General features: G+C 37.8%; 1 non-coding gene across 1 annotated transcript; it reads left to right on the forward strand.

The window, feature by feature from the left end:
* Positions 1-9,192: 9,192 nt before the first annotated feature.
* TRNAS-GGA (transfer RNA serine (anticodon GGA)) lies at positions 9,193-9,264 on the forward strand. The gene has a single exon. It is a non-coding gene; the product is annotated as a tRNA-Ser (tRNA).
* Positions 9,265-19,905: the final 10,641 nt, after the last annotated feature.

A 19,905-nucleotide genomic window follows, 5' to 3' on the forward strand; every position in this document is an offset into this window, starting at 1 on the left:
TGTGAATGCCTAGAATATGAAAAGCTATCTACAGAGGAACAATTAGAATTAATATGTGTGTTTATTAAGATCATTATTTGTGATCAAAGGCTCAGATGGTGCTAGTGGTTAAGAACCCATCTGCCAATGCAATAGACATAAGAGACTCGGGTTTGATATCCGGGTCTAGAGGATCCCCTGGAGGAGGATATGACAACCTACTCCAGTATTCTTGCCTGGAAAATCCCATGGACAGAGGAACCTGGTGAGCTACAGTCTATGGGGTAGCAGAGTCAGACACGACTGACTTAGCAATTTAGTGAGAGCAGGTGTGCACGCACACGCGCACAGATACACACACAAACACACACCCACGCATGCGCGCACGTGCACACACACACACACACACACACACACACTTGGGGTCAATATAAAAAAATCAACTGTATTCCTAAATCCCAGTAATTCTTCTGATTATTTTTAATTATAATACAATTTCTTTCTTCTCTTACCTTCTCCTACCTATTCCTTTCTTCTCTTACCTACTTCAACCTCTCTAGGACTGAAAGTGTCCTGGGGGCTGTTTTTCCTCACCAATGCCTTTCTTTTTGGAATTATCATTTCCAAGCATTTCAAGTCCTGCTCAAGTTACAGAAACTCAAGCATAAGGGAACATAGTTATCTTAGGAAGATGGTCCTAGACACTCACCCTGGTGACCTGGGTGATCAACTTTAAATGCAATCAGCCAATTCCTTTTCTGGTTTCTCAGAGCAGGGGCTGAGCTGTTCTCCATCCACTCATTCTGCATCCTCTGTCCCTGGGCTCAAATATTCCCTATCTGTAATTCAAAGACTTTGAATAACACATCGATAAACAGAAAAGGAAAAATGAAACTAAGCCTTTGTTTTTCAGTACATGTGATATGTCTATCCTTCTACTTTGCTTGGCTCCTTGGACTTGGCATAGTACTGCTGCTGAGGAATGCTGGGGCCTACAATACTGGATCGTATCTGTCTGTTCCCTAAGTTGATTCTCAGAATCTCCCAGGACACCTGTGGCCCGGGGCTCTGCAGCTCTAAGTGTACCTCCTATTTTTGAATGTTAATTAAAACACTGAGAGTGGTTGCCCCACAACACACATTAATTTTGTACTAATAAATGTGTATTTAAAAGAGAAAATGCTTTCTCCATTATACTTCAATTCAGTTCAGTCACTCAGTTCTGTCCGACTCTTTGCTACTCCATGAGTTGAAGCACGCCAGGCCTCCCTGTCCATCACCAACTCCCAGAGTTCACTCAGACTCATGTCCATAGAGTCGGTGATGCCATCCAGTCATTTCATCCTCTGTTGTCCCCTTCTCCTCCTGCCCCCAATCCCTCCCAGCATTAAAGTTTTTTCCAATGAGCCAACTCTTCACATGAGGTGGCCAAAGTACTGGAGTTTCAGCTTCAGCATCGGTCCTTCCAAAGAACACCCAGGACTGATATGCTTTAGAATGGACTGGTTGGATCTCCTTGCAGTCCAAGAGACTCTCAAGAGTCTTCTCCAACACCACAGTTCAAAAGCATCAATTCTTTGGTGCTCAGCTTTCTTCACAGTCCAACTCTCACATCCCTACAAGACCACTGGAAAAACCATAGCCTTGACTAGACAGACCTTTGTTGACAAAGTAATGTCTCTGCTTTTGAATATGCTATCTAGGTTGGTCATAACTTTCCTTCTAAGGAGTAAGCGTCTTTTAATTTCATGGCTGCAATCACCATCTGCACTGATTTTGGAGCCCCCCAAGATAAAGTCTGACACTGTTTCCGCTGTTTCCCCATCTATTTCCCATGAAGCGATGTGACCAGATGCCATGATCTTAGTTTTCTGAAATTATAATTTCTCCATTATAAATGCCCTTTAAATTCAGTGAAACATTTGGGCTCTTATTTCTCTAATGACCTAATGAATTAATGATAATAATGAGCATCTTCTGAATGAAAGAATCTTTAACACTCACTATTATTATAATCATACTGAATATAATATGCCAAACACTCTGAAACAACACTTCAGGTTCCATTCATCACAATCTTATAAGAGTTTTAGTATTCTTGTTGTTCAGTAACTAAGTTGTGTCTCACTATTTTGCAATCTTATGGACTGTAGACCACCAGGCTCCTCTGTCCATGGGAATTCCCAGACAAGAATACTGGAGTATGTTGCCATTTCCTTTTCCAGGGGATATTCCCTACCCAGGGATTGAATCCGGGTATCCTACTTTGCAGGCAAATTCTTTACCAACTGAGCAACCTGAGAAGTCCTGTGGATGAAACTTTCTACATTTCATTTTCTACTTTTTGATGGTGGTGAGAAAACTGAAGAGCCCCCTGATGACTAATGGTAAAGAATCTGTCTGCCAATGCAAGAAATGTGGATTTGATCCCTGGGCTGGGAAGATCCCCTGGAGAAGGAAATGGCGACCCACCCAATCCAGTATTCTTGCCTGAAAAACCCCATGGATAGAGGAGCCTGGCACTGTAGTCCATGGGGTCACAAGTGTCAGGCACAACTTAATGACTAAATGACCACCAAGGTTCATTCCTGATGTTGAAGCTGAAACTCCAATACTTTGGCCACCTGATGCAAAGAGCTGACTCATTTGAAAAGACCGTGATCCTGGGAAAGATTGAAGATGGGAAAAGATAGGGACGACAGAGGACAAGATTGTTGGATGGCATCACAGACTCAATGGACATAGGTTTGGGTAAACTTTGGGAGTTGGTGATGCACAGGGAGGCCTGGCATGTAGCCCATGGGGTCACAAAGAGTCGGACATGACTGAGTGACTGAACTGAACCGAACTGAACTGAGGGTTCACTCAGCCATTCTGTAAACATTTACTGAGTATCTACTATTTACTGGATACAGATTTTTGTGTCAGGCATACAGAACAGAACCATCAGGAAAAAGGCTTTTCCTCTGGGGTCGCTTTCATACCTGACCCATGGCAGTGCAGTCATACACAAGTTCTTGTCTCCCCAATAGGAGCTTCAAGTTGCTGGACTAGATTGTCTACACTGCTGCTTCTTGGATCCTATGTTTTGAGAAAAAGAAAACAAAACTCTGGTAATCGGATAATCATGTTAACCAACAAAGAAAATTCTTCCACAGAAGGATTTCACAGCCTCTTTGAAAGCTGTGAATAGGTTTATACTTAGATTATGAGAGTTCTTTGTTTAGTTCTGTTAATAGTAAGACATATAATTAGACTGGCGCTTGTAGACTGTATTTTTATCTTTTGCAATAGGGAGGAGTCTACCTTGCCTAGTGTTAATTTTGCTCCATTCAAAGGCAGAGTATATTGAAAGGATTACATAAATGCATAAACAGGTCAAACTTTATGAAGAAACAAAATGAAAAAGAAATTACATTATGCTAATTTAAAATAATTGAAAGTTTAAAATATATACCGGAATAAAATTTTTCAGCAGATTTAAGCTGTTTTTGTAAGATTGTTTTGTGTGATTTTAAAATCTAGAATCATTTTGAAGAATAACACTGAGAAAATCTTGTCTTTTAAAAGTTAATTTTCATGTAACAATAATTTTTGTGTCAAAAAAAAAGAGAAGAAGGGCCAATCAGTTCATTTTTAGGACATAAAAATTCACTCACTGATAATTCATTAGAAATGAAGCTTTGTTTAAATGGAGCCATCGTTGTTAATAGCCTGTGGCTCACTGAGAACAGGTGATGATTATAGCACTTCTGGAGAATGAAAGTACAGTGACTGTAATCATTTTAAAAATTACTTCATAAGTGTCACACTGTTAATTATAGTTCAAAGAATTAGCATCTGGTTGAAGTTATAGGTGTAGCTTTGAGGAAATGATATTACAGGAAATGCATTTAAAGAACCGTTAATCACAACAGAAAATGTTCTCTGCCTGGCTCTGGGTACTTTTTTACAGTAGTCACACCTGGTATTTACTCAAAATGCCTAAATATAAACAACAATACTGCATTTTCTTCAGTGGAAAGAGAAAAACACTATCATTTTCCACCTTAGACACTGTGAAATGAATTTTTAAGTTTTAGTGATGTGGAAAGTGTAACTCACTTATAATAGTGTAGTCTTATTTATAATTAACATGTAAATGAGGTATAAATTACTAAGGAAAATTAAATGACATTAACTTGTTTTTATATATATATAAACTGTGTAAGGAAAAAATGTGAAAAGATTTTGTGAATACTATTTCATTTATGCTAATCCATTGGCAAGGAGGCATTTTAAAGATTATTCTGAAAGAAATGTGCTTACCTTAGAGTTTTGATTTGGAAGTTATTGTTTAAGAAAAGCAATAAAAGGAGGTTCCACCAACAGGCTCGTATGTTTTATTTAATATAATATATAACAAATGGAATACCAGACCATCTTACCTGTCTCCTGAGAAATCTGTATGCAGGTCAAGAACAACAGTTAGAACACTGTATGGAAGGACTGATTGGTTAAAGATCAAGAAAGGAGTATGACAGGGCTGCCTGCTGTCACCCTGTTTGTTTAACCTATATGCCAAACACATCATGAGAAATGCTGGGCTGGATGAGTTACAAGCTGGAATCAAGATGGGGGGAGCAACATAAACAGTCTCAGATATGTGGATGATACCACCCTAATTGCAGAAAGCAAAGGGAAACTAAAGAGCCTCTTGATGAGGGTGAAGGAGGAAAGTGAAAAAGCCAGCTTAAGCGTAAATATTTAAAAAAGAAAAAAACACTAAGATCATGGCATCCAGCCCCATTACTGCAAGCAAATAGAAGGGGAAAAGGTGAAAGTAGTGACAAATTTCCTCTTCTTGGGCTCCAACATCACTACAGATGGTGACTGCAGCCATGAAATCAGAAGACAATTGCTTTTTGGCAGGAAAGCAATGACAAACCTAGACAATGTGTTGAAAAGCAGAGACATTACTCTACCAACAAAGATCTGTATAGTCAAGGCTATGGTTTTCCCAGTGGCCATGTATGGTTGTAAGAGCTAGAGAATAAAAAAGGCAGAATGCCAAAGAATCTATGCCTTCAAACTGTGGTGCTAGAGAAGACTCTTGAAAGTCCCTTGAACAGCAAAGAGATCTAAACAATCAATCTTAAGGGAGATCAACCCAGAATATTCACTGGAAGAACTGCTGCTGAAGGTGAGGCTCCAGTATTTTGGTCATCTGTTGTGAATAGATGAGTCATTGGGAAAGTCCCTGATGCTGGGAAAGATTGAGGGCAGAAGGAGAAGAGGTCATCAGAGGATGAGATGGATGGACAGCTTCGTTGATGCAATGAGCATGTACTTGAGCAAACTCTGGGAGATGGTAAGGGACAGGGAGGCCTGGTGTGCTGCAGTCCATGGAGTCCCAAGGAGTCCAACTCAACTGGGTGACTGAACAACAAGATAACAAATGAAGCATTTAAAAATCAGTGAGCAAAATACTTAAAATGAATTTTCTGGTTTTATTGCTTTTTGTAAAACAATGTAGAGAAAAGGCTAACACTTGGGAGACAAATATATAGGATTTGTTAAAAGAGGGGTTTATTTTCATTTAAAATGATACTAAATTTTAAATAATTTTTAAATGGGCATATCTGACTTCAGAACCTAAAACTTCTTCATGATAATGTGACAAAAATGTAAATGGGATATTTATTAGCTTACCAAACATAAAGACATTAAATAATTAAAAGGGTGAATCTACATGAAGACCTCTTTGTTGTATTCTAGCAGTATGGAGAAAGAAATGGCATCACCGAAGAACAAACCTAAACCATGAATAAGCACATAATGGCATATAAAACCAATATGAAATTGCAGACAAAGTAAATCACAATAGCAAGCACAGTTTTGTAATATCAAAAAATTGCAAAATGATTGGGTACTGAAAAACATGCAATGAAATGGGACTGCCAATGGGAACAATACATACAATGATTATAAGCATTATCAATAACATATTTTCTATGGTAGTTAAAATATCACTTTAGGAAATATACACTAAAGAAAAATAAAAGCCATGTGAGTAAATATTTATGTAAAACAGGTTAAAATTTATTTTTTAGATAAGTAATAATTTGACAAGGATGAAAATATCCAGAATTTTATCTAAGATTAAAAGCGTGAGAGTACACTTATAATAATATAAGGCCATTAAAAACCCTATTATCTATGATGACAGATATGGAAACATATATATAGGAATGAGGAAAATTAGTTAAACTGGAAAGATTGGCAGAAAAGAGACTAATAAGAGGTATTTGTGAGTAATGTTATCACAGGTGATTATTGTTTCAAATTTTCCCTTATTTCATTTTGCAAGTTTCTTCAAATAGGTGTAAATAATTTACATATTTTTCATTTTATTTTTACTTTTCACCTATAACACATTCCAACTAAACAAACATGTAAAAAGTTGGCAGAGATTATACTCTACGACAATGTGTTTTCCTCAGGTATCCAGCGTTCTGAGTTTTGTATTATGTTTCCTAATGTTTCTGTTCATTTCCATGCATTCAGTTTTGTCTAATTACTATATAGAGAGTTTACTTTTGTTTTTTGGCATGTGATTTGCAAACAATTTCAAAAATGTATTCATTGAGCACCTATTAAGTAACATAGTTTATACTTCATGAAGAAAAATTTGAGATTAAAAAAAGACAAAAAAAAAAAAATCCTGCTCCTTTTTATAAAAATCTTAGTGAACTAGAAACACACATTGGAAGGTGTAGGGCATGCATTATTGGGTTCTCTGTGTCTGCGTGTTTTGTGTGTGTGTACCTGCACTCATATGAGCATTCTCTTTTAAATACAGGGTAAGTTGTGTGTGTGTCCAAGTCAATCATGTCCAACTCTTGGCATCTCCACGGACTGTAGCTTGCCAGGCTCCTCTATCCATGGCATTCTCCAGGCAAGAATACTGAACTGGGCTCCCATGCTCTCTACCAGGGGATCTTCCCAAACCCAGGGACTATACATTCATTTCCTGCTTCTCCTGCATTGGCAGGAGGATTCATTACCACCAGCACCACCTGGGAAACCCCTCCAGGCTCAGTGTCAAGTGACTTTTTAGCGTAAACCTGAAGGGATGTGGGAAGCAACTTGTGTGTGTCCATCTGGAGGAGTAACTCCAGATTACAGAACGGTTAGTGACAATGTCTGAGGCTGAAGCACAGTTGATGGGCTTTGAGAGCATCAGGAAGTTCAGCATTACAGATATGGAATAAACCAATAGCAGGGTAGTAAAGGATGAGGTCAGAAGGAAGTGGGTAACACATCAAGTTGGCCTTTATAGCAACTGAAAGGACTGTATTGAATAAAGGAATAATGAAACCAGACAGGTATTTCAAACATCCCTGTGGCTGCCGTAAGAATAGAGTACAGATGTGACTACATATTAATCAGGTAGAAAAAGAAGTTAGGTAAGTAGATTGTTGGTTCCTCCATAAGGACATTTATGTATACAAGCTAATTTTGAGATGCTTGCTGTGTATAAATGGGTATATTAAATAGGGTATTGCAGATCCAGGCTACCATTCAGGGAATTTTAGATTTCAGACTAAAAATAAAAGTTGGAAATTTTTAGTCTATTGATGATATCCTTAATCCCTGCATCTGAAGAAAAATAAATAAATCATACAGGAAGGGGAGATTATTTAAAGCAGAGAATTCTGAGAATTGTGCCTTGGATGATTGTAACATTTGAAGTACAAAGAGATAAGGAAAGATAAAACATAAGCAAGAAAGATAAGGGGAAGCCGATGAATTAGGAAAAATGAGTTAAAGAGAGTATGTAGTGTCCCAAAAGTCACTCCTCCCAGCCCACCCGCATTCTCTCTCTTTCTCTTTCTGCATTTATACATGGACACACACACACACACACATGCATCTTTCAGGAAAACGGAATGATATACTTTATCAAATATTATTAGTGGCTCAACTAAGCTAACTATATATTGGCTTTGGATATAACAAAGACGTAAATGACGAGTTTAACAAGAATGCATTCAGTAAAGCTTTATGATAAATCATCTAATTAAAAAGGGTTGCAGAAAAATGACAGGATTTACCTTTCTGTCATTTTAATAAGCTAAGTACATTGAGAGAAAACAATAAAAACCCTGCTGTTCCTCCAAAAACAAGCAAATATTAAAAAGTTGACTTATTTGATCCAGATTTCAGAACAGTGAGTCAGTCTACCATTACCAGAAGAAATGGAAGAGGTTGTCTTGGGAATACCAACTCTTTCTCAATATATGATATTGATGAAGATCAAATACTGAGCTTGAGTCAAAGATTGCCATATGGGTGTTAGGAACCATGTTAAGAAAGAATCAGTTGAGGTATTAACATGGTTAACTCCCAAGGACTGCAGATATTAAAATATTCAGATATAGATTATAGAGCAACTAGTCTTAACTTATTTAAAGTAGATACACAAGGATTATCTACTGAATGAAAATGAGAAAAATAATGTAATGTTTCATATCACATGTTATGTGAATACATAAATCAGGAGGCTGCACACACTAAAAAGAAATGTGCACAATGTAAGAGACAGCTAAAGGAATTATACAGAATTCAATACAGAATGACATAGAAAGATCAAAGAAAATATTAATGAAAAAATATTGACCAAGACTCTTTAGCATTCCCTTGACTGTAGTCCCCTGACTTCCCTCTTTCTATTTTTTAAATTACAGGACAGTTTCTTTACAATGTTGTATGAGTTTCTGGTATACAACAAAGTGATTCATTCATATATATATATATATATATATATATATATATATACACACACACACATTGTTTTAAAAAATATTTTCCATTATGGTGTATTACAGTGTATTGAATATAGCTTCCTGTTCTATGCAGTATCATCTATTCTATATGTAATAGCTTACATCTGCTAATTCTAATCCTCCACCCTATTCCTCCCCCACCCCTTTGGCCCCACCATAACAAGTCAGTTCTATTTTCTATGTCTGTGTGTATGAATTGCATATTCTTTATCCATTCATCTATCGATCGACATTAGGTTGTTTCCATGTCTTACCTACTGTGAACAGTGCTGTAGTGAACATTGGGGTACATGTATCGTTTTGAATTATAGTTTGGAATTATAGTCTTTGCATATATGACCAAGAATGGAATTGCTGTATTATATGGCATATCTTATATAGGGCTTCCCTGGTGGCTCAGAGGTTAAAGCATCTGCCTGGAATGCAGGAGACCTGGGTTCGATCCCTGGGTGGGGAAGATCCCCTGGGGAAGGAAATGGCAACCCACTCCGGTACTCTTGCCTGGAGAATCCCATGGATGGAGGAGCCTGGTAGGGTACAGTCCATGGGGTCGCAAAGAGTCGGACACAACTGAGCGACTTCAATCACTCATGGCATATCTATTTTTAGCGTGTTTTGGGGAGCATTCTTCCTGTTCTCCATAGTGGCTGCACCAATTTACATTCCCACCAATACTGCAGGAGGGCTTCCTTTTCTCCATACCCCTTCTAGTATTTGTTATTGGTAGATTTTTTAACGATGGCTATTTTGACATGTGTGAAGTGGTACCTAATTGTAGTTTTGATTTGCATTTCTCTGTAATAATTAGGATGTTGAATGCTTTTTCTCATATTTGAAACATGGCTAGTTTATTTTTTTTAAGTATGTATTTATTTATTTGGCTGTGCTGGTTCTTAGCTATGACGCACAGGATCTTCAATCTCCACTGAAGATGCAGAATCTTTTAGTTGCAGCATGTGAACTCTTAGTGCCATTCAAACCTCTTAATTGCAGCATATGGAATCTAGATCCCGGAAAGGGAAAGGGAAATGAAAGTCACTCAGTTGCATCTGACTCTTGGTGACCCCAGGGACTATACAGTCCATGGAATTCTCCAGGCCAGAATACTGGAGTGTGCAGCCTTTCCGTTCCTCAAGGGATCTTCTCAACCCAGGAATCAAGCCCAGGTCTCCCAAACTGCAGGAGGATTCTGTACCAGCTGAGAAACCAGGGAAGCCCAAGAATACTGGAGTGGGTAGCCTATCCCTTCTCCAGAGGATCTCCCCCCCCCAGGAATCAAACCAGGTCTCCTGTACTGCAGGCAGATTCTTTACCAACTGAGCTACCAGGGAAGCCTGCTTTCACTGCAGTTTATCGTACTCAGTTATAAACATACTCTTAGGTATAAGTCAGAGAGTAGCATTTTGCTGTCTAATAGATAATTGATTCAAATTCTCCTCTTGATTATGTTAGGAGATTTGAAATATGCAGTTCCCTAACATATCTGGGAGTATATTTATTATCTTTTAAAGGGAAGGTTTTCTAAACATAAAAACTTTCAGTATTAAGTTTTAGACTAATTGATTCATTAGTTAAAATGGATTTGATATATTCACCATTTCATAAAATGACTGCCTTCCTTATAAATTTGAGGACAGTGATAAATTCACTTTAGGAAAACTCTAACATGCAGTAAAATATAAATTAATTTTGAATAAGACATGCAATCAAATTTTAAAATCCATCTCAGCAAAATATTTTATTAATTTACATCTTATGTTTTAAAAAAATAATATTTGAAGTAACGTTCAACATCTCAGTAATAACTGAAGCTTTTTACTTGTAAAACACGAAGATAAAGGTCCAAAAATTTCTGAAAAAAGTATTCTCAAAAACTACACATACTCTCTTAGATGTTGTCTTCATTATCACTCTTCTTTTAATTTACAAATGTTTTCACTAAGTGATTGATACAATAGTCCGTCATTAAGCAGTTTTTATTTTTCACAGCCCCTTTCTGCTGATAAATCAATGGATAACACATATAAAGTAACAAAACTGTTTTCTTTAATAATCCAATCTCTAAATTTCATATATCCCTTTACCTCCTGGACCACTTATCTTCTCTGCAGTATATCAAAGACTCAAAACTGTTTCTGTATGTAATGTTTCCTTTTCCTTTTTCCCATTCTTTCAGGGTTTATCCCTTCCCTGGTTTATGATTTCCACTTATTGATGATCAACAACTATTTGCACTTTGTAGATACATTAGTTGATTTTAAGTCTTGGAGTTAATTAACATTTTTTTCTAGATTTGAGTTATCAAATTACCTTATCACTTTTGAAAATTTACTTCACTTGGTTTCAGGACACCACTCTTCTGATCATCCCCCTATTTTACTGGTCAGTGCTTTCAACTGTTTCTTTCTGGATCTTCTTCATTGTTTCAAAATGTGGGAGTGTCTAGAGTTTAGTTTGTAGCATTGTACTCAAGGCAATGCTCCTAGGTTACCCATGGCTTTAAAACCACCTACATATAGATAATTCTCAAATGTATAGCCCCTGTCAATTCATCTAAGACTGAAAGTGTTTTTCACCACAATACTATCCTTGTCTTGTTTTACAAAATTGCATAATAAAGCTATCAATCATACAGTGAGTACAGTTTTTAAAAAAAGGATTTTAAAAAATGACAGTAGAAATCTAGGAATCAATGTATCCCCTTTTTCACGTTCCTCTTCCCTACCTTATGGTAGTCCTGGCAGCTTAAATTTCAACTTATGTCCCAAATTTGGCTACTACTTACCATCGGTACTGCTACCACCTAGACCATCATGCTATCAAAGTCTCCTTTCTTGTAGTTCTTTTTTTTTTAATGTTTTTATTTTTATTTATTTTTTTAAATTTTACTTTATTTTACTTTAAAATACTGTATTGGTTTTGCCATACATCAACATGAATCCGCCATGGGTGTACATGAGTTCCCAATCCTGAACCCCCTCCCACCTCCCTCCCAGTACCATCCCTCTGGGTCATCCAGTGCACCAGCTCCAAGCACCCTGTATCCTGAATCGAACTTAGACTGGCGATTCATTTCTTACATGATATTATACATGTTTCAATGCCATTCTCCCAAATTATCCCACCCTCTCCCTCTCCCACAGGGTCCAAAAGACTGTTCTATACATCTGTGTCTCTTTTGCTGTCTCGCATACAGGGTTATCATTATCATCTTTCTAAATTCCACATGTATGTGTTAGTATACAGTATTGGTGTTTTTCTTTCTGGCTTACTTCACTCTGTATAATCCGCTCCAGTTTTATCCACCTCATTAGAACTGATTCAATTGTATTCTTTTTAATGGCTGAGTAATACTTTCTTGCAGTTTTATTCCTGATCCTAAATTCTATTCTCCACACCAGAGACAGATCAGGTTACTCCTTTAGTCCACTGACTTCCTGTCACACCGTGTAAAACATACATGGTCCCCATGACCTCCAAAACACCTCTTGTTTCATCCTAACCCATTATTTCAATATCTTTTTTTTTTCTTTTGGTCCCAATCTCTCTACTATGTATGTACTCCAGGGCTTCCCTGATAGCTCAGTGGTAAAGAACTCACCTGCTGCAAGAGACGATGGTTTGATCCCTGGGTTGGAAAGATCCCCTGGAGGAGGGGATGACAACTCATTCCAATATTCTTGCCTGGAAAATCCCATGGACATTGGAGCCTGGTGGGTTAGATACAGTATATGGGGTTGCACAGAGTTGGACCTGACTTAGCAAGTAAACTACTGCATACTCTATTCCAGCCACTTCTGCTTTCTTCCTATTTCTTAAGTATGACAAGCTATTTCCTGCCTCAAAATATTTTCATTAATAGCAACTTCTGCTTGGGATATTTTGCCCCAGGTTTTTGAATAAAAACATGGTCTTACTTTAAATGGCAACACACTCCAATATTCTTGCCTGGAGAATTCCATGGATAAAAGAGCATGGCAGGCTACTATCTATGGGGTTGCAAAGAGTTGGACATGACTAAGAGACTAACACACACACATCACATTTCATTTAAGTTTCTTCTCAAATTTTAGATTTTCAAAGGCCCCACTCCTATTGTCTGATCTCTGTGCTTTGACCTTGCTACTACATGTAAATGCATGAAATACCATTTATTTTTAGTATCTGCTTTTCTATTAGTATATAATTTTAATGAAGAAATGATATTAATTTGTTTTATTTATTTGATTATTACCAGTATCTTGAATAGAAGTTAGAAGATAACAGGCTGTAAATAAAGATTGATTGAATGGAGTATTTGACAAATGAGTACAACCAATTTAGTCATTTTAAATAAATATAAACACGTCATTCACTTTTCTTCATCACCTTTATTTGAGTCAAGATAAACTTGTATTCACTCAAATACAGTTGATTTTTGAACAACATATGTTTAAACTATGCTGGTCCAGATTTTTTCCATGAATATAATACCTGTATTTTCAATTTGCAGATGTTTAAATGAACTATTATAAAGGAAAAGTTGTGTTTTATTAGGCATGACAGTATGTGGAGTCAAGGAACTGGTGTTTGAATCCTGATTCTATCCAAACTGTTTCAGCTTCCTGCCCTTGGGTGAGTCACTCATCAGATCCTGTGATTTTTAGTCAGAGATAGCAATACATGGATTTGATTTGCAATTCACTCAGCATATTGTTACCACAGCAGTCTTTCAGGTATATTAATACATTCCTGTCATTCTCGAAAGCTTAAAATTGATGAATGACATGATATGTCTTCAGGATACAGTTTGACCTCTTTTGTAATATTCAAGAGCTTTTAACATTCACTAATCCCATATTCAGCTTGGCCCCTCTCCTAGATTATCCTGAATGATGTTCTTGATGTGGATACACCCTTAAGCTTCTCCATCTCTTCCATCCTACCATCCTCACTGCTCTCACAGCTTTTTTTAACATGTAAGAACAAAGTCATCATACGTATTTACAATAAAATGTAAAATGTGTTTAGGATTTACAGTGTGGGGTTCAAAGCCTTTTTTTTTTTAATTTAAAGCATCTGCACAGGTTTAAACTTGAATATTTTTTATTGGAGTTTAGTTCTTTTAGACTGCTGTGCCAATTTCTGTTGAACAGCAAAGTGAATTAGCTAGACATGTACACATATCTCCTCTATTTTGTTTATATATGATTTGTTCTTCTCTTTCTGACTTCACTTTGTATGACAGTCTCCAGATCCATCCACATCTCCACAAATTACACAATCCCATTCTTTTCATGGCTGAGTAATATTCCACTGTATATAGGTACCACTTTTCTTTATCCATTTCTCTATTGATGGCCATTTAGATGGCTTGCTTGCCCTGGCTATTGCGAACAGTGCTGCAATGAACATTGGTGTGCATGTATCTTTTTAAATTATGGTTTCCTCTATGTATATGCCAGGAATGGGATTGTTGGAAAAGTCCAGACACTCTTAAACTTTTAGAGGAAAACTTAGGCAGAATACTCTTTGACATCAATGGCAGTAAGATATTTTTAGAGTAATGAAATGAAAACAAAAATAAGCAAATCGGACCTAATTAAACTTAAAAGTTTTTGCACAGCAAAGGAAATCATAAACAAGACAAAAAGACAGACAGCGCTAAGAATGGGAGAAAATAATGCAAATGAAGTAACTAACAAGGGACTAATGTCCAAAATATACAAACAGATCATGAAGCACAGTATAAAAAGAAAACAATCCAATAAAAAATGGGTGGAAGACCTAAATAGACATTTTTCCAAAGACATACAGATGGCAAACAAATACATGAAAAGATGCTCAATATCACTAATTATTAGAGAAATACAAATCAAAATTACAATAAGGTATCATCTTACTCTAGTCAGAATGGCCATCATGAGACAAAATCTATAAACAAAAAGTGCTGGAAAGAGTGTGGAGAAAAGGGAAACAATTTACACTGTTGATGGGAGTGTAAATTGATACAGTTACTATGGAGAACAGTATGGAGATTTCTTAAAAAAACTAAAACTAGAATTAACTCGAATACTTTCATATAGAGCATGCATTCTCTTGGAGAAGGTAATGGGAACCCACTCCAGTACTCTTGCCTGGAGAATCCAAGGGACAGTGGAGCCTGGTAGGCTGCTGTCTACGGGGTCGCATAAAGTCGGACACGAGTGAAGCGACTTAGCAGCAGCAGCAGAAGCAGCATATACATTCTCTAGTTCACTATTGTGCCTACTTCTCTTTATTTCCCTCCTCCGGACTCATTTTACTTATTTCCGCCTCCTCCTGCTTTCCTGAATGTATTTATATTTAGGACTGTTAAAGGTATTAAAACAACCTTTAAACACAGAGAGTGGAATTGAAAAATAGGAATTCTGTATGTTATGATCATTCCAATTGGCATTCCATGACTGACATATGTACTTTGATTGTTAATACAAAATTTCCAACAGTTAAAGGGCAAAATTTCCTTTAATATAGGTAAAGGATACAGTGACTTAACTCAAAAGTGAGGTTTGCAATTTTTGGAATTTTCCTAACTTGGTTGTCAAATATCATAGCATTATTGCTACTGCTCTTTATCTTTCTTATTTGGGTGAGGATTTGGTCACATCTTCCAAAAACACTCCCTTTTTCATTCTTCTTTTTATTTTGTTCTTTTGTAATGCCCGCCTCATTCTTTTTTTGCATTGCGGGAGTTTGCAGCAGATACAGGTCTGTCTGCAGACCAGAAGCCTAACATGCAACATACAAGATTTTTTTGTGTGGTGTGTGTGTCTTTTTTAGCGAATTTGATGGTTATGAAGATTATTTCCCTAGAGTAACACATTCCCAGACTCTAGCTTCCTTTGGTTTTAGGCCTTTATAGGTTTGTTTTTTAACATCAGTATCATCAATGCTTTTCCTTTTGCTGACAGGTTTGCTTAATTTATGCTGCATTCCCTCTCTCCTAATCCAGTTTTAAGAAGTGTTATTATATATGTGAAGCAGTAGTTCATATATGAAACTTTTTTGAGGTTCTCAATAAATATTTTGTACTAACTCTTTTTAACTTGGAGCCTTTTGAAACCATCTTGCCTAGATGTAAAAGTCTCTATATCTTGGTTCAAATGTCAGGTTCCTTGACAGCATATTGGTTTCTTTTGCTTTCTTCTTCTAGTTTTATATATATATATACTATTTATATATATATAGTAAATTTTTTGAAGTTTACAGCCCATTTAGAGTTTTTATAAAATACTGGCTTTGTCCCGATGTTGTACAATACATTCTTGTAGGCTGTCTTACACCCAATTGTTTGTACCTTTCACACTCCGACTAAGGTCTGTCTAGTCAAGGCTATGGTTTTTCCATTAGTCATGTATGGATGTGAGAGTTGGACTGTGAAGAAGGCTGAGCGCCGAAGAATTGATGCATTTGAACTGTGGTATTGGAGAAAACTCTTGAGAATCCCTTGGACTCCAAGGAGATCCAACCAGTCCATTCTGAAGGAGATCAGCCCTGAAATTTTTTGGAAGGAATGATGCTAAAGCTGAAACTCCAGTACTTTGGCCACCTCATGCGAAGAGTTGACTCATTGGAAAAGACTCTGATGCTGGGAGGGATTGGGGGCAGGAGGAGAAGGGGATGACTGAGGATGAGATGGCTGGATGGCATCACTGACTTGATGGACGCCAGTCTGAGTGAACTCCAGGATTTGGTGATGGACAGGGAGGCCTGGCGTGCTGTGATTCATGGGGTCGCAAAGAGTCGGACATGACTGAGCGACGGAATTGAAGTGAACTGAACTGAACTTCACACTCCAAGACTCACTATTGACCCTTCCCTGCTGCTGGTCCTCACTGGTAACCACTAGCTTCTTCTTTGTATCTGAGTCTGCTTCTTTTTCTTGTTATATTCACTGGTTAGTTGTATTGTGTAGATTCCATATGTAAGTGTTATCATTGAGTATTTGTCTTTCTGTGCCTCACTTCACTTAGCATAATACCCTACATGTTTATCTATGTGGCTGTTGCTGCTGCTAAGTCAATTCAGTCGTGTCCGACTCTGTGCGACCCCAGAGATGGCAACCCACCAGGCTCACCTGTCCCTGGGATTCTCCAGGCAAGAACATTGGAGTGGCTTTCCATTTCCTTCTCCAATGCATGAAAGTGAAAAGTGAAAGTGAAGTCACTCAGTCGTGTCTGACTCTTAGCGACCCCATGGACTGCAGCCTACCAGGCTCCCCTGTCCATGGGATTTTCCAGGCAAGAGTACTGGAGTGGGGTGCCATTGCCTTCTCCTTCTACATGTTTATCTATGTGGCTGCAGCTGGCAATATTTCCTTCTTTTTTTATGAATGAGGAGTAATCCAGTATTCATGTATATATATATATATGTATATATATGTACATATAATATATATGTATATGTACATACATATGTATGATGTGTATATGTTCATACATACATACACACATATACACACACATGGGCTTCCCTGGTGGCTCAGTGGTAAAGAATCTGCTTGCAATTCAGAAGCCACAAGAGATGTGGGTTCAATTCCTAGATCAGAAAGATACCCTGGAGAAGGAAATGGCCACCCACTCCAGTATTCCTGCCTGGAGAATCCCATGGACAGCGGAGTCTGGTGGGTTGCAGTCCATAGGGTTGCAAAGAGTGGACACGACTGAAACACTTGGCATGCAAACATGCATACACACACACACAGGCACATACCATACCTCTTTATCCATTTCTTTGTTGCTTGTATTTAGCAGTTTAAGTTGCTTCAACTTAAATATGCTACTATCAACATCAGTTTTCATTTTTCTTGCTTATGTGTATGCAGATCCTGATCACAATATTGGTCACGTACTTGTTCTTTATTTCCTCTCTTCATCAGACTTAATTCACTTACGTGTGTGCATGATTGTGTGTATATCTAATCCTGTATTTTCATTGTGTATGAATGAATTTAGAGTATCCCTTTTTGCTATGCTTTGTGTTCATATACCTAGAAAATTTTACCATTTGTTGTATCTTTTCCCTTTGGGTTTAGGATTGTGTCTTTAAAATTAAACATTTTGTTATTTTTGTTTGTTTTCCTGGAATATAAGTGATGTGAAATATCTTAGATTTAGAGGCCGGTCAAAAGGACTGTGAAGAAAGCTGAGCACTGAAGAATTGATGCTTTTGAACTGTGATGTTGGAGAAGACTCTTGAGAATACCTCGGACTGCAAGGAGATCCAACCAGTCCATTCTAAAGGAGGTCAGTCCTGGGTGTTCTTTGGAAGGAATGATGCTAAAGCTGAAACTCCAATATTTTGGCCACAGGATGCAAAGAGTTGACTCATTGGAAAAGGCTCTGATGCTGGGAGGGATTGAGGGCAGGAGGAGAAGGGACAACAGAGGATGAGATAACTGGATGGCATCACCAACTCAATGGATATGAGTTTGAGTAAAATCCGGGAGTTGGTGATGGACAGGGAGGCCTGGCATGCTGCAATTCATGGGGTCACAAAGATCAGACACGACTGAGTGACTGAACTTAACGGAACTGAAACAGTCTTTTGGGTTTCTCTGGCGGACTAGTGGTAAAGAATCCACGGCCAGTTCAGGAGATGTGGGTTTGATCACTGGGTTGGGAAGATCTCCTGGAGAAGGAAATGGGTACTGACTCAGAATTCTTGCCTAGGAAGTCCCATGGAGAGAGGAGCCTGGAGGGCAAAGGTCCAAGGAACAGCAAAAGAGTCACACATGACTTAGCAACTGAACAAAAAAACAAATACCTATGACAGCCCCCAAATATGCATTATAAATCCATATTTTGCAGTCTTCAAGATAGATACTATCATGATTATTTCATGAGAGTTTAATTATTCAATTTTCACATTGTTAATCTTCCATTCAGAATACACAATATGGAATATTTTCATTTATTTATAATTCAGTTCAGTTCAGTCACACAGTCATGTCCAACTGTTTGCCAACCCATGGACTGAAGCATGCCAGACCTCCCTGTCCATCACCAACTCCTGGATGTTACCCAAACTCATATCCATTGAGTTGGTAAAGTCATCCAACCATCTCATCCTCTGTTACCCCCTTCTCCTCCTGCCCTCAATCTTTCCCAGTATCAGGGTCTTTTCAAATGAGTCAGCTCTTGGCCAAGGTATTGGAGTTTCAGCTTCAACATCAGTCCTTCCAATGAACTGATTTCCTTTAGGATGGACTGGTTGGATCTCCTTGCAGTCCAAGGGACTCTCAAGAGTCTTCTCCAAACTACAGTTGAAAAGCATCAATTCTTCAGCACTCAGCTTTCTTTATAGTCCAACTCTCACATCCATACATGACTACTGGAAAAACCATAGACTTGACTAGACGGACCTTTGTTGACAAAGTAATGTCTCTGCTTTTTAATATGCTGTCTAGGTTGGTCAAAATTTCCTACCAAGGGGTAAGCATTTTTTTATTTCATGGCTGCAGTCACCACCTGCAATTATTTTGGAGCCCCCCCAAAATAATGTCTCTCACTGCTTCCACTGTTTCTCCATCTATTTGCCATGAAGTGATGGGAGCGGATGCCATAAACTTAGTTTTCTGAATGTTGAGGATTAAGCCAACTTTTTCACTCTCCACTTTCACTTTCATCAAGAGGCTTTTAGTTCCTCTTCACTTTCTGCCATAAGGTGCCTATCTGAGGTTATTGATATTTCTCCCAGCAATCTTGATTCCAGCTTGTGTTTCTTCCAGCCCAGCGTTTCTCATGATGTACTCTGCATATAAGTTAAATAAGCAGGGGGACAATATACAGCCTTTATCTACTCCTTTCCCTGTTTGGAACCAGTCCATTTTTTCACGTCCAGATCTAACTGTTCCTTCCTGATCTGCATACAGATATATCAAGAGGCAGGTCAGGTGGTCTGGTATTCCCATCTCTTGAAGAATTTTCCATAGTTTGTGGTGATTCACACAGTCAAAGGCTTTGGCATAGTCAATAAATCATATATTGATTTTTTCTGGAACTCTCTTGCTTTTGCAATGATCCAACAGATGTTGGAAATTTGATCTCTAGTTCCTCTGCCTTCTCTAAAACCAGCT

This window comes from Ovis aries, chromosome 12 (genome assembly GCF_016772045.2).
Source record: "Ovis aries strain OAR_USU_Benz2616 breed Rambouillet chromosome 12, ARS-UI_Ramb_v3.0, whole genome shotgun sequence".
NCBI lineage: Eukaryota > Metazoa > Chordata > Mammalia > Artiodactyla > Bovidae > Ovis > Ovis aries.